At 39.8% G+C, this 12070-nt stretch overlaps 1 protein-coding gene across 13 annotated transcripts in view; it reads left to right on the top strand.

Annotated features, from left to right (window-relative positions):
- Positions 1–12070, top strand: part of CREM (cAMP responsive element modulator) — a 101700-nt gene that overhangs the window by 26517 nt on the left and 63113 nt on the right. The window lies entirely within an intron of this gene.

The following is a 12070-nucleotide window of genomic DNA, read 5'->3' as shown; positions in this document are numbered from 1 at the left end:
TTTCTTAATCCCTGCAACTTTTCCCGCATTCTCCCACTTTCCCCTCCCTGCTGATAACCCTCCATGTGATCTCCACATCTATGATTTTTTTTCTATTCTAGTTGTTTGCTTAGTGTTTGTTTTTTTTTATTCATTTGTTGATAGTTGTGAGTTTGTTGTAATTTTAGTGTTCATAGTTTTGGTCTTCTTTTTTTTTAAGTAAGTCCCTGTAAAATTTCATATAATAATGGCTTGGTGATGAATTGCTTTAGCTTTACATTGTCTGAGAAGCACTTTATCTGCTCCTCCATTCTAAATGATAGCTTTGCTGGAGGTAGTAATCTTGGTTGTAGATCTTGCTTTTCATCACTTTGAATAGTTCTTGCCAGTCCCTTCTTGCCAACAACATTTCTTTTGGGAAATCAGCTGATAGTCTTATGGGAACTCCTTTGTAAGTAACTCTCTTCTCTTCTCTCACTGCTTCTAAGATTCTCTCTTTTATCTTTAGCCTTTGACATTTTATTTTTCTTTATGTATTTATTTTTGCCATTTTATACAAAGGGTTGTTTATTCAGCGTTCATCTCTTTTGTACCTTTTAAAAAATATATGTTTTATTGATTATGCTGATACAGTTGTCCCAATTTCCTTTCCCTCTGCTCCCCTCCACTTGGTGGCCCCCTTCCCTCCAGTTGTCCTCCGCTTTTAGTCCATGTCCGTTGGTTGTGCATATAGTTCTTCTCAACCTCTTCCTGTCTATTCCATTCCCTCCTACTATGCTTCTTAATTCCTATACTCTCGCCCTCCCTCTCCCCCTTTCCCCTCCCTGCTGACCTCCCCCCAATATGTTCCCCATACCTATAGTTCTTTTCCCACTCTTGTTGCCTCTTTAGATTGCCTTTGTTTCGATTCCCTAGCTTCTGTTGTTGGTTGTTGTGATACAATTTCATTTTAATGTTCATAGTTTCGATCCTCTTTCTCCTAAACAAGTCCCTTTAACATCTCATATAACAGTGGTTTGGATCTGATGAACTCCTTCAGTTTTACTTGGTCCTGGAGGCACTTTCTCTGCCCTTCTATTCTGAATGACAGCTTCGCTGGATAGAGTAATCATGGTTGTAGGTTTCTGCTTTTCATTACTTTGAATACTTCTTGCCAGTCGTTTCTTGCCTGCAGAGTTTCTTTTGAGAAATCAGCTAATAGTCTAATTGGGACCCCTTTGTACGTAATTCTCTTCTTCTCTCTTGCTGCTTTTAAGATTCTCTGTTTATCCTTAATTTTTGACTTTTTGATTATAATGTGTCTTGGTGTGGTTCTCCCTGGGTCCAGTTTTTATGAAACTCTCTGTGCTTCCTGGACCTGTAAGTCTATTTCCTTCCCCAAGTTAGCGACGTTCTGCTTCATTATTTTTTCACATAATTTTTCAATTTCTGGTTCTTCTTCTTCACCTTCTGGCAACGCTCTGATCCGGGTATTGTCCCGCTTATAGCTGTCCCATAGGTTTCTGAGCCTCTCCTTATTTTCCTCACTTTTTGTTTCCTCTTTCTGTACTGGTTGATTGTTTGTTCCTTTCCTGTATCCCGATTTGTTGATTTGATTCCTGATTTTCTTTGCCTCACTTGTTTCGTATGTGTTTTCATTCATTTCAGCAGGACTAGCCTTCATTTCTTCCCCATCTTGTTTAAGATCTGCTGTCAGACCTGTAAGCATTCTTATAACCAAGGCTCTGAACTGTGCCTCAGAAAGATTTCCTATCTGCTGACCCATTAGATCAGATATTTGCTGGCTGGTCAGCTGCGTCACTGGAATCTCTATCATGATCTGTGCCATCCTGACAGTTTTCTGTTTACCTTTGCTTCCTGGGCGGTGCTGTCACACCTTCTATGCTATAGGGGGCCCAGCCCCGTGCACTCGTCACAGTCGGGTGACCCTTCTCATCCTGCGGCATTTTGCATGGGGGCGGGGACCAAGATGGATTCCTGCTGTTCACTCTCTGCTGAGAGACTGGGAGCCTCCTCCTCCATCTCCATGCCCTCTGGCCCTCACAGTCCAAGGCAATGGGGGTCTGCCTTCCCTGGCATTGGAACTGTGAGCTGACGGGCCTGGTCTGCAGCCGGGGATGCTCCCCAGGTGTTTCTTGCCTCCCCTTAGATACAGGTGTCTGCGCCCACCGCCATCCCACCGCCATCACTGCAGCTGCCCTCACCAGCACATCTTGACCTCTATGCCCTGGCTTTGCCCCTCCCACCCATCCAGATGAGCACTGCTTCTTTATAACTTCATATGTTGGACTTCATGGTAGCTTTATTTTCTGGAATTTCTAGTTATTTCTGGTTTTGCAGTACAGTAGTCCCTCTCTATATCGCGGTTCATGTATCGTGGCCTCACTGTCTCGCGGGATTTTAAAAAATATTATATTTAATTATTATCGTGGGTTTTTCACTATATCGCGGGATTTTGCGGTACTGTATACATATGTTGTTAAAGTTACATAGATTTAAGAGTTTAGAATATGTTTAAGAATATAAATACTGTTTATAAAGGTGTGGAAAATGTTAATAAGAGAGTGGGAAAGGTTAATAAGGGACTGGGAACTGTTTATAAGTGTGTGGGAAGGGTTTATAAAGCCTTAAAATATATATAAATACTAAAATAAATGTAAGGATCCTACTTCGTGGATTTTCATCTATTGCGGAGCTGTCTAGAACATAATACCTGCGATAAGTGAGGGGATACTGTAGTTGTGGAGGTAGACAGAGCATGTCAGTCTAGGCCTCCATCTTGGCCAGAAGTTTTCTCCTCTGTCTTTGGCATTTTAATTATGATGTGTCTTGGTGTGGTCCTCTTTGGGTCCAACTTGTTTGGGACTCTTTATGCTTTCTGGACTTGTATGTCTATTTTCTTTACCAAATCGGGGAAGTTTTCTTTTATTATTTTTTCACATAAGCTTTCAATTTCTTGCTTTTCTTCTTCTTCTCCTTGTGGCATTCCTGTGATTTGGATGTTAGCACTTTTGGAGATGTTCCAGAGTCATCTTATTCTCTCTTCATTTTTTTTTTTTTTTAGTATATTTTATTGATTATATTGTTACAATAGTTCCAATATTATCCCCTTTGCTCCCCTCCGCCCAGCACCCCCCCTCCCCGACAATCCCCTCCCCAAGTCCATGCCCATGGCTCACCCTTTCATATATTCTTCTTCTTTTTTTTTTAATAATTAATTAATTAGTTAAATATTTTAACAATAAAAAATAACAATCCCTCCCTCTCAGACTTAAGACCCTTTACAATCTTATAAAGGACAATGGGCGAAGGTCTCGAGCTCCTCTAGCTGCTTCAAGCTGGACATGGTCGTCGTCCTACCTACCCTTGGGTCAAGAAATCCCTAATAAGAGTGGGGGTGTGGAGAGGAAGGTGGCCTTCCCACAAGGGGAAGGATCATGCAGACTCCAGGTTGGTTGGCTGTCTCTGGACAACGGCATGCTTGGTTTAACAGGCTGGCATCCTTGTTGTATTCTGGGGGCAACAGGGTTAAAGGACATCATTCAATCTGTAACCACTAGATGACAATAGACAGGTATTAATTTTTCAATGTCCCACATTAGGGAAAAGAAGGGCTTCTTTGGAGGAAAGTATGCCAGGTACATCTCACCTGTCCAAAACCCTTTTGCCCATTATACTTAGTTTGGACTGAGGGAAATATTTTAGGTTTCCCCCCTTTCAGGCCTCTGGGCTCTTTCTGTCCAAGCCATTAGGCTAGAAAAGAGAAACCAGTTTTAAAGTGAAGCCCACAGACCACCCCGTTCTTCACCAACCCAGCCACTTAGTTCAGTCAAACCATTGAGTCTCAGGAGGCAGCAATGCAGACAGGATTAAGTGAGGCCTATACGTACAGACAATCACTCAGGTAATGAGATCGTAGGCTTATGCCCTTTGAAAACAGAAAACACATGTTAATTTATGTAACATAACCCACATACAAGTTTATAGATCTGTAGGACTGTCTTATTGGAAAGACATCCAGTTGCAAGGCATTTGACATTCTTCTTGCCTGTAAATTAAACATCTTTGATAATGCCACATAGTTTAACTTTCAAATGAAAACAAATTTTAAATGAAAAGAAACTTTAAAGACGGTTAGCTGCACTACTTTATAGTCTACCACTGGGCATTGTGATCTTCCTTGAATCTTGATTTTTCTCCCTAAGATTACCCTCCTTGTCATTAAAGGGACTGCATTAAGTTCATTTTTAATTTATCCTGTTCATTTGCATAAACACAACAAGAGCAGCAAATGATCACTTATGATCTTTAGTTCTGCTTTGCTGGAACTTACGCAAGGAACATTTAGGATGACCTTCAGTCTGCCCTTCAGGGCACAGAAGCTGAGCCACATACCTGGCATTCAGCCTTGCCTGTAAACACCTGTCTTTTCCAGGTCCTCCTGGTTTTCCATTGTGCCTTAAGGTCCCTTCTAGCCATCTTTCAGGAAAACAACCTTCGTTCCTTCCCTGGAAAGATTGCTATGGACCGCTCATCCATCCAAGGTGCCAGGCCTTTTATCTCGTGGACTTTTATTACCTTTGAAAGTCAGTCCCAGTTGCTCAGGGCTTTTTGATAACAACCAAAGCCCAAGCATGTCTCCTTTAGGCATGACATTCCAGTCAAAGTCTTAGTCAAAAAAATCGTTATTAAGAACTGGTCTTATTAGTTTTATGCAAAGAAACTTGGGTCATTACTTACTTCTTTAGAATGCCAAATTCTGGAGGGATCAGATAGGGAGAAAATATATACAGTGTGAAGGAAAATCCTTGTCCTTCTAATATTCACTGAACTTGCATTTTTATTCTTTATATTTTTATTTTTTTCCCCCACTAAAAATTTTTCTGTTTGTTTGTTTTTCCATTACAGTTGTCTCACTTTTTCCCCCCTCTTGCTTCTCTGCACCCTGTCCCTCCCTTCTCCCACATTCAGTCCCCACCCAGTTGTCCATGTCCATGGGTCATTTATACATGTTCTTTTACTAGACCCTTCCCCTTCTTACCACTTCTCTCCCTCCCATCTCCCCCTTTGTTACTGTTAGTTTATTCCTCATTTACATACCTCTGGTTCAATTTTGCTCATTTGTTTGTGTTGTTCATTAGTTTCCTTTAATAGGTGATAGCATAAGGTAATTTTCTTTTGTTGCCTGGCTTATTTCGCTAAGCATAATTCTCTCTAGTTCCAATCATGTTGTTGCAAATGGTAGAAGTTCCTTCTTTCTTTCAGTACTTATTCATTGTCATTTTCCCCCTTTGTACTCGTGTTCCTCTCTGTCTCTCTCTGTTTCTTCATCTTCTTAAAGCAGACCCTTTAGCATCTCTTGCAATACTGCTTTGGTGGAGATGTATTCTTTTAACCTTCTTTTGTCTTGGAAACTCCTTATTTCACCTTCCATTTTGAATGAGAGCCTTGCTGGGTAGAGTATTCTTGGTTGTAGGCCTTTGTTTTTCATTGCTTGGAATATATTTTGCCATTCCCTTCTGGCTTGTAGTGTTTCTGCTGAGAAATCTGATGATAGCCTTATTGGAGCTCCTTTGTATGTTATTAGTTGTTTCTCTCTTGCTGCTTTTAGGATTCTCTCTTTGTCTTTGAATGTTGGCATTTTAATTATGATGTGTCTTGAAGTGGGCCTGTTGGGGTTCATCTTCATTGGGACCCTCTGTGCTTCCTGGACTTGCATGATTCTTTCTCTCTTCATGTTAGGGAAGTTTTCTGTCATTAGTTTTTCAAAGAGGTTTTCTATCCCTTGCTCTTCTTCTTCTCCTTCTGGAATTCCTATGATACGGATATTATTACGTTTCATGTTGTCCTGCAGCTGTCTTAAAGCCTCTTCAGTCTTGTTCAGCCTTTTTTCATTTTGTTGCACTGTCTGTGAGTTTTTGTCTACATTGTCCTCCAGCTCGCTTATCCGATTTTCTGCTTCCTCTAGCCTGTTTTTAATTCCTTCTACTGTGTTCTTCAATTCAGAGGTCGTATTCTTCATTTCCTCCTGGCTCTTATTGATAGCTTCCATGTCCTTTTTGATGCTGGTATAATTCTCAGTAAGTTCCTTATAGTTCTTCTGGAGTTCACTGTAGTTTTTCTGGAGTTCTTTGTAGTTTCCGCTGAGCTCATTGAGCTTCTCCATAATACATGCTTTCAATTCCATATCTGATAGTTGGCGCCCCTCTATTTCATTTAGCACTCTTTCTGGGGACTCTACCTTTCCTTTCGATGGGGGGTTGTTTCTCTGTCTCCCCATTTTTGTGGCTCCTATTGTTTCTTGGTGCTTCTTAGAATGATCTCCTCTCTTCATTTTTTTTTTGAATCTTTGTTTCTTCATTCTGTACTGGTTGACTGTTTATTTCTTCCTTACATTTCAGTTCATTGATTTGAACCCCAGCTTCCTTCCATTCACTATTGATTCCTTGTGGGTTTTTCTTTATTTCACTTAGTGTAGCCTTCACTTCTTCCCTTATGCATTTGCTATACTTAATCATTTCTCTGAGCGTTGTTATCACCAGTGTTTTGAACTCTATGTCTGAAGGGTGGCTTTCTCTTCACTTAGTTCTCCATCTGGAGCTTTGATCTGCTCCCTATTTTGGGCCATACTTCTCTGTTTCCTCAGCTTGACATCCTTTTGTGTCTGCCTCCATGTATTAGGTAGAGCTGTCACACCTCTTACATTGTAAGGGGTGGAGCCTGAGGTATTCATCAGTGCTGGGTGACCCATTTTACAACTTTGTGTTCTATGCTGGGGAGTGGGTCAGAAAGGGAACAGTGCCACTTGCTTGGCAGTTGTCCCTTTTTCAGTCAGTTCACCCACTCCCCATATGCAATAGGCGCCCCTCTTAACTGTTGCCCTGATGATGGTTCCCAAATGGATGGGTTTGCATATGCTCTAGAGCCATGGAGGCCCACTAAATGAACTCTTCTTGAGAGATGGGCAGTTCTTCCGCAGCCTCAATCCCCACTGTTTTTCACAGCCAGAAGCTATAAGGCTTTATTTCCCCAGCACTGAAACCATGAGCTCCGTGGTCTGGCCTGCAACTGGGATAGCTCCCCAGGTGTCCCTCCTGGATTTAACAATATGTGACTGCTCTTTCTGCAGCCACTGCCTTGCCACCACTGCTGCATGGCCTCTGTCACACTATGTCCTCTCCATTCTGGCTCCCTGGCCCTGTCACTCCTACCCATCTGGATGAACATTTCCCCTTTAGATCTTTCGTTGTCACACTGCCATACAGTTTGATTTTCTGGCAGTTCTGGTTATTTTCTTTGTTTTGAGGTAGTTGTAATTCTTATGGTTGTGCAAGGATATGAAGCATGTTCATCTATGCTTCTATCTGGCTGGAAGCCTATGCTATTGTATCTTAAACACTGGATCACTCACTCCCCTCTTCCCCTAGTCAAAGATTGTGGTGGTGGTTCTTCTATTTTCAGAAGAACACATTGTTACACCCTGGCCTTTCGGCAGCATCTGCCAGTCAAATTCACTCTGAAAATTATCCCATTTATGAAGATCTGAAAACTTGAGCTTGCTTTTGGCCATCAGGCCTGTTCTGCTTGCTGACTGATTACAGGTGGCAGTAGTGCACTAAGGGAAGCTGGAGTTTTCAGTTTTTCTATTTTATAACTTCAGGGCTATAAATGGAGCCTTTCACTTCTATTTGTATCCAAAAGTAGATAGAAGTGACTGTGGTGATAATGTGAAAGAGCTGGAAGCAGGAGTTGCCATTGAAAGGACCAAAGGTCTGCACCCTAAAGCTGCTTTGGAGGATATTGATTTTAAGCTGTTTACTAAGAAACAAAGGACTCAGAACCTTTAACCCTTCCCCTTTTTCTGCTCATGAGATTCAGGAAGGGGATCTTAGGATGCTCTCTTAGCCTAATTTTAATTAAGTATGGTAAACTGGAGGGCTACTTGCAAGTGCCTGTCAGCTAAATACCCCGTGTCTGAGTCACCTAGCAAGGATTTTCCTGGCATGTATTCCTCTGTTTCTCCAATACCTGTAAATCACCCATTCCCCACTCCTTTCTCCTTTGTCCAAAAAAGAATTTGGATAAAGGAGAAAACAACTGTGTACCTAATGTTGTCTCACTGTCTTTGAAATTTTCATAGATTGATCATGCCTGTGTGAATTCCGCATGTGCATGTATTAAACTTTGATTTTATTCTATTAATTTGGTTATTGGCTCAGCCAGAAGAACTTAGAAGGTGAGAGGAAAACTATTAATATTTTTTTAACCCTTACACCAAAACTATTGCCTGGTACGGCAATAGTTGAAGTTAAGTATTGTGACTTTGCTTTCTTTCCTCCATTTTTTAAAAAATGTTGATTTGCTTTTAATTAAGTTGGTATCTTGTTTGTTATGTGTGTGTCTTTATATATGCATATTAAGACTAGATTCCATCCCCTTATCCTCTGGAAAAACTATTGATAATAAATTGGAGAGTCTATTTTAGATAACTAAACCAGGAGGATACCCTTTCCAAAAGCCAAAATGGTGGAAAGCGAAATTACTACACATAAGCAGTTTAAAAAAAGTAACACTTACCTCTTCTGGAAATACACAGCTCTGCAGGTGTCAGACATCAGGTCATTTCACTCCACTTCCGGGTATGGAACTCTTAAAAGATTATAGACATTATCTTATATAACCAAGCATCATGATCATACCTAATAAAATCAAGCATAATTTCTTTGCATAATATGCAGTCCACATTCACATTTCCCTATTTATTTCACAAATGTGTAGTCTTCTCTGAAAGCAATAGGTATGGAACCCTTAAATTTTCCTGTTCCAAATCTCTTGTTGGGAATTGAGCATGCTGGCCTGAAGATCTGGATGTGTGAGGCAGTACACATGAAGCTGCTGGAAAGGATGTGCTTTAAAACTACCTTTCTGGGGCTTCTTTCATTGTAACTACTGAGTGAGCCTTGGGGCTGAGTGTGACACCTCAACTCCCAAAGCTCAATTACTCTGTAAATGACCAGTTCTCAAGGTTTCAGCAAAGTTAGAAAAGATGAAAGGAGCAGAATCACAAGAACCACAGAGCTGGAAGGAGACTCTGTGGAGATCATCAGGGTCAGCATTGTGCTTTGAGAGAATTAGTTCTAAAACAAAATTTAATCTTTTGGAGGACCAGTGTGTTTTTGGAAACTAAGAGACCTTAGGGAGCAGAGAAAGCCACTATGGAATGTTGTTCTGGGATTACACTCTGCTGATCTCCTTTCTAATCCTCTTTGTTCTAAATGCAAACAGGATGTAAAAAAGCACTTCTGAATAAAGCAACTCTGGCATACAGTAAGATTCAAATAGGAGTGATATAACAAGGGAACATTTTAATGTGTCATTTTGTCTTTTCCATTTTGATCAGGTAGAAAATTGAAATGGCACTCTCATTGCTTTGGTGGTCCTGAACAGGGCCAGGAGGGAGGTGGATGGATATCAGAAAACAAAACAAGCCCAAGCAACACTTGCTATTGATAATGGGTCAGCAATATTATATTTGTATATTAAAGATGGTCTGCATTGTATCAGGTTGATTTTGTATACAAGTTACTGAAACCTAAGTAGGTATAGTTTAAGCTCTGTGTTTAATTGAATCTTTTTTAGACTTCAATATGCTAATTCCCTTGCTTGAGGGATTCTTGCTGGAGAAAAATGTTTCTAACAAGATTTTGAAGTAAAAATTTACACTTTATTGTTGACTTTCTTTCTATTCTTCCTTACTTTCATATATTTCTTCCACAGTTCTTCATTACCTTCATTTAACTTTTTAACATGATATTGTATTCACTTAGAATTATCTTTAAAAATGAACAAAAGTTGGAAGAAATAATAAAACAGTGAATTTTATTCAATAACTGTTAAGTCTGCATTATATGTTGTTCCTTAGTCAACTAATTCAAGAAAATACACTGCTTTGAAATGTAACTCGTTCTTGAAGGTAATTCAAGGTTTGAGGGACATAAGTAAAAGTAATTGAGAACTGTTAATATTAGTCACTATTTTGTTCAGTTTGGACAAGAATTTGTTATATACCTGCACTCATATTTTGATAATTTTGTATTTAATAACTAATAGATTTCTTTCATGGTTAGTTTTTGGCTTTAGAATGCACTCTGTGTTTTCATCTTAGTGTTAAAGGTGATAATACTTTGCTTTGAATAAAATTTGATGCTTCAATGTAATTTCAGTAGGTATAAAGCAATCCAAGCCAAATTTCAGAAAAAGATTTTTTTTATACTTATAATCACAAGTCAGTACATCCAAATTTGTTCTATTGTTTTCTGTCATTTGTAATGATTTTCTATGTGGTTTGTGTACTTTTTGTTTGATTTTAAAGTTCTTAGTTTTAGTAATGGGTAGTTTGTGACTAGCAGTAATGAGAAGATAACTGGGTATAAACACAGTTATTCTTTTTATCTTTTTCTTGGACTTCTAGTATAAGTAGGCTGGAAGGGATATAGGGAAGCTGTTACTTAGGGGGTAGTTTCAGGTTTGCAAGATGAACTGTATACTGAAAAATGGTTAAGATGGTAAATTTTATGTTATGTATTTTTTACTACAATAAAAATAGAACAACAGAAGAGTAGACAGGACATTGGAATATGAAAAATGCAAATACTTTTGTAGTTTCTTCTTTAAGTAAGATTCAGAGATTATTTACTTTGCCTTATTTTTTGTTACTACAACCTTTGTAAACCCTGTATCATTAAAGGAATTACACTTGGAAAACACAGGCTTTGGGAAGTTTTTGCTTCATTGATTAATTGTGATGACAACATCCGAAGAACACTTCCCAGAAATGTGAGTTTTTCTGAGCCCTATCAGAGACAAAACTTAAGTTGTTCTCCAAAAAGTCATGGGAGAGAAAAGCCTGGTTATAATATTGACTATATTAAAAGAGACAATATCAGGTGAACAAAATGCAAGCAGAAATAGTTAAGGAAAAATGTTTGCCTTTAAATAGGTATATCCTATGCAGCAGTAGAACTTTATTTTGGTAGATTTAATGAACATTTTAATGTAATTAAAAATTAATGTAAGATTAAAACTTAAATTAGATTAACAATAATAAAAATAACAAAACTGAGCGCTTATTGAATACTCAGTATTTTCCATGCACGATTCTGAGTGCTTTACACAGGTTAACTCAGTCTTCAGAGAAACTTTATAGAAAGGCACTGTTTTCATTTTCCTTTGCATTTGAGGAGAACAAGGCACAGAGAGGCTGAATAACTTGTCATAGGCTCACCGTGAATAAAAGGTTAGATCCCAGGAATCTGGCTTTAGACTTCATTAAGCACTCTTTATTACTTGTAATACATAGGTACTCAGTGTTGAACCGGACCATTTCAGAGAGCATTACGTTGGAGAATCCATAGTTAGCAAAAAGTAGTAATATATGCTACATAGAGTTCATATAGAATTGTAGATGTGCATGAAAACCCTATATACACAGTACTATGCAGTAATGTACACTGTTACTCTTTCACTGAGCCCTGGCTGGTTTAGCTCAGTGGATTGAGCCTCGGCCTGCGAGTTAAGTGTCGCTGGTTCGATCTTCCAGTCAGGGTACATCAGAGAAGGAAAACTCTGACTCCAAAAAACCTCCGCTGCCTTGCGGCATACCTCTTCAGGGGAAAGGCTAAGGGAGTAAACCCCGACAGAAAATCTGGAGCCGGAGTCCCTAAGGTGGTTTGATGTTGTGGTCAACACCGGCAACTCCTGCGGCGCACCTGAACCCAAGCTGTATCGACTCCGTCTTTCCCTTGGACCCTTCAGCTGCGAAGAGAGGGGGGGTCTGCTGCATGGGCAACAGCAGACCGTCCATATCACCCTGCCCAGGCTCTGTAGCTTCAGCGTCATCGCAAGATGTCGATTCAACACGGGAGGAGACAGATACCATGTCACTCCTAACTCGGACTGCACAGCCATTCTCGGCGGTGCAGATAGACTCTTAAGAAGCTACACCATCGTCTCTCGAGACGGACGGCTGCCGACGATGCTGGATCCTGTTTGCCAATATTTTATTGAGGATTTTAGCATCTATGTTCATCAG

The sequence above is a fragment of the Furipterus horrens genome, unplaced genomic scaffold, assembly GCF_987537825.1.
Source record: "Furipterus horrens unplaced genomic scaffold, mFurHor1.1.pri manual_scaffold_2, whole genome shotgun sequence".
Taxonomy (NCBI): domain Eukaryota; kingdom Metazoa; phylum Chordata; class Mammalia; order Chiroptera; family Furipteridae; genus Furipterus; species Furipterus horrens.
This window is presented reverse-complemented; position numbering and strand designations above follow the sequence as displayed.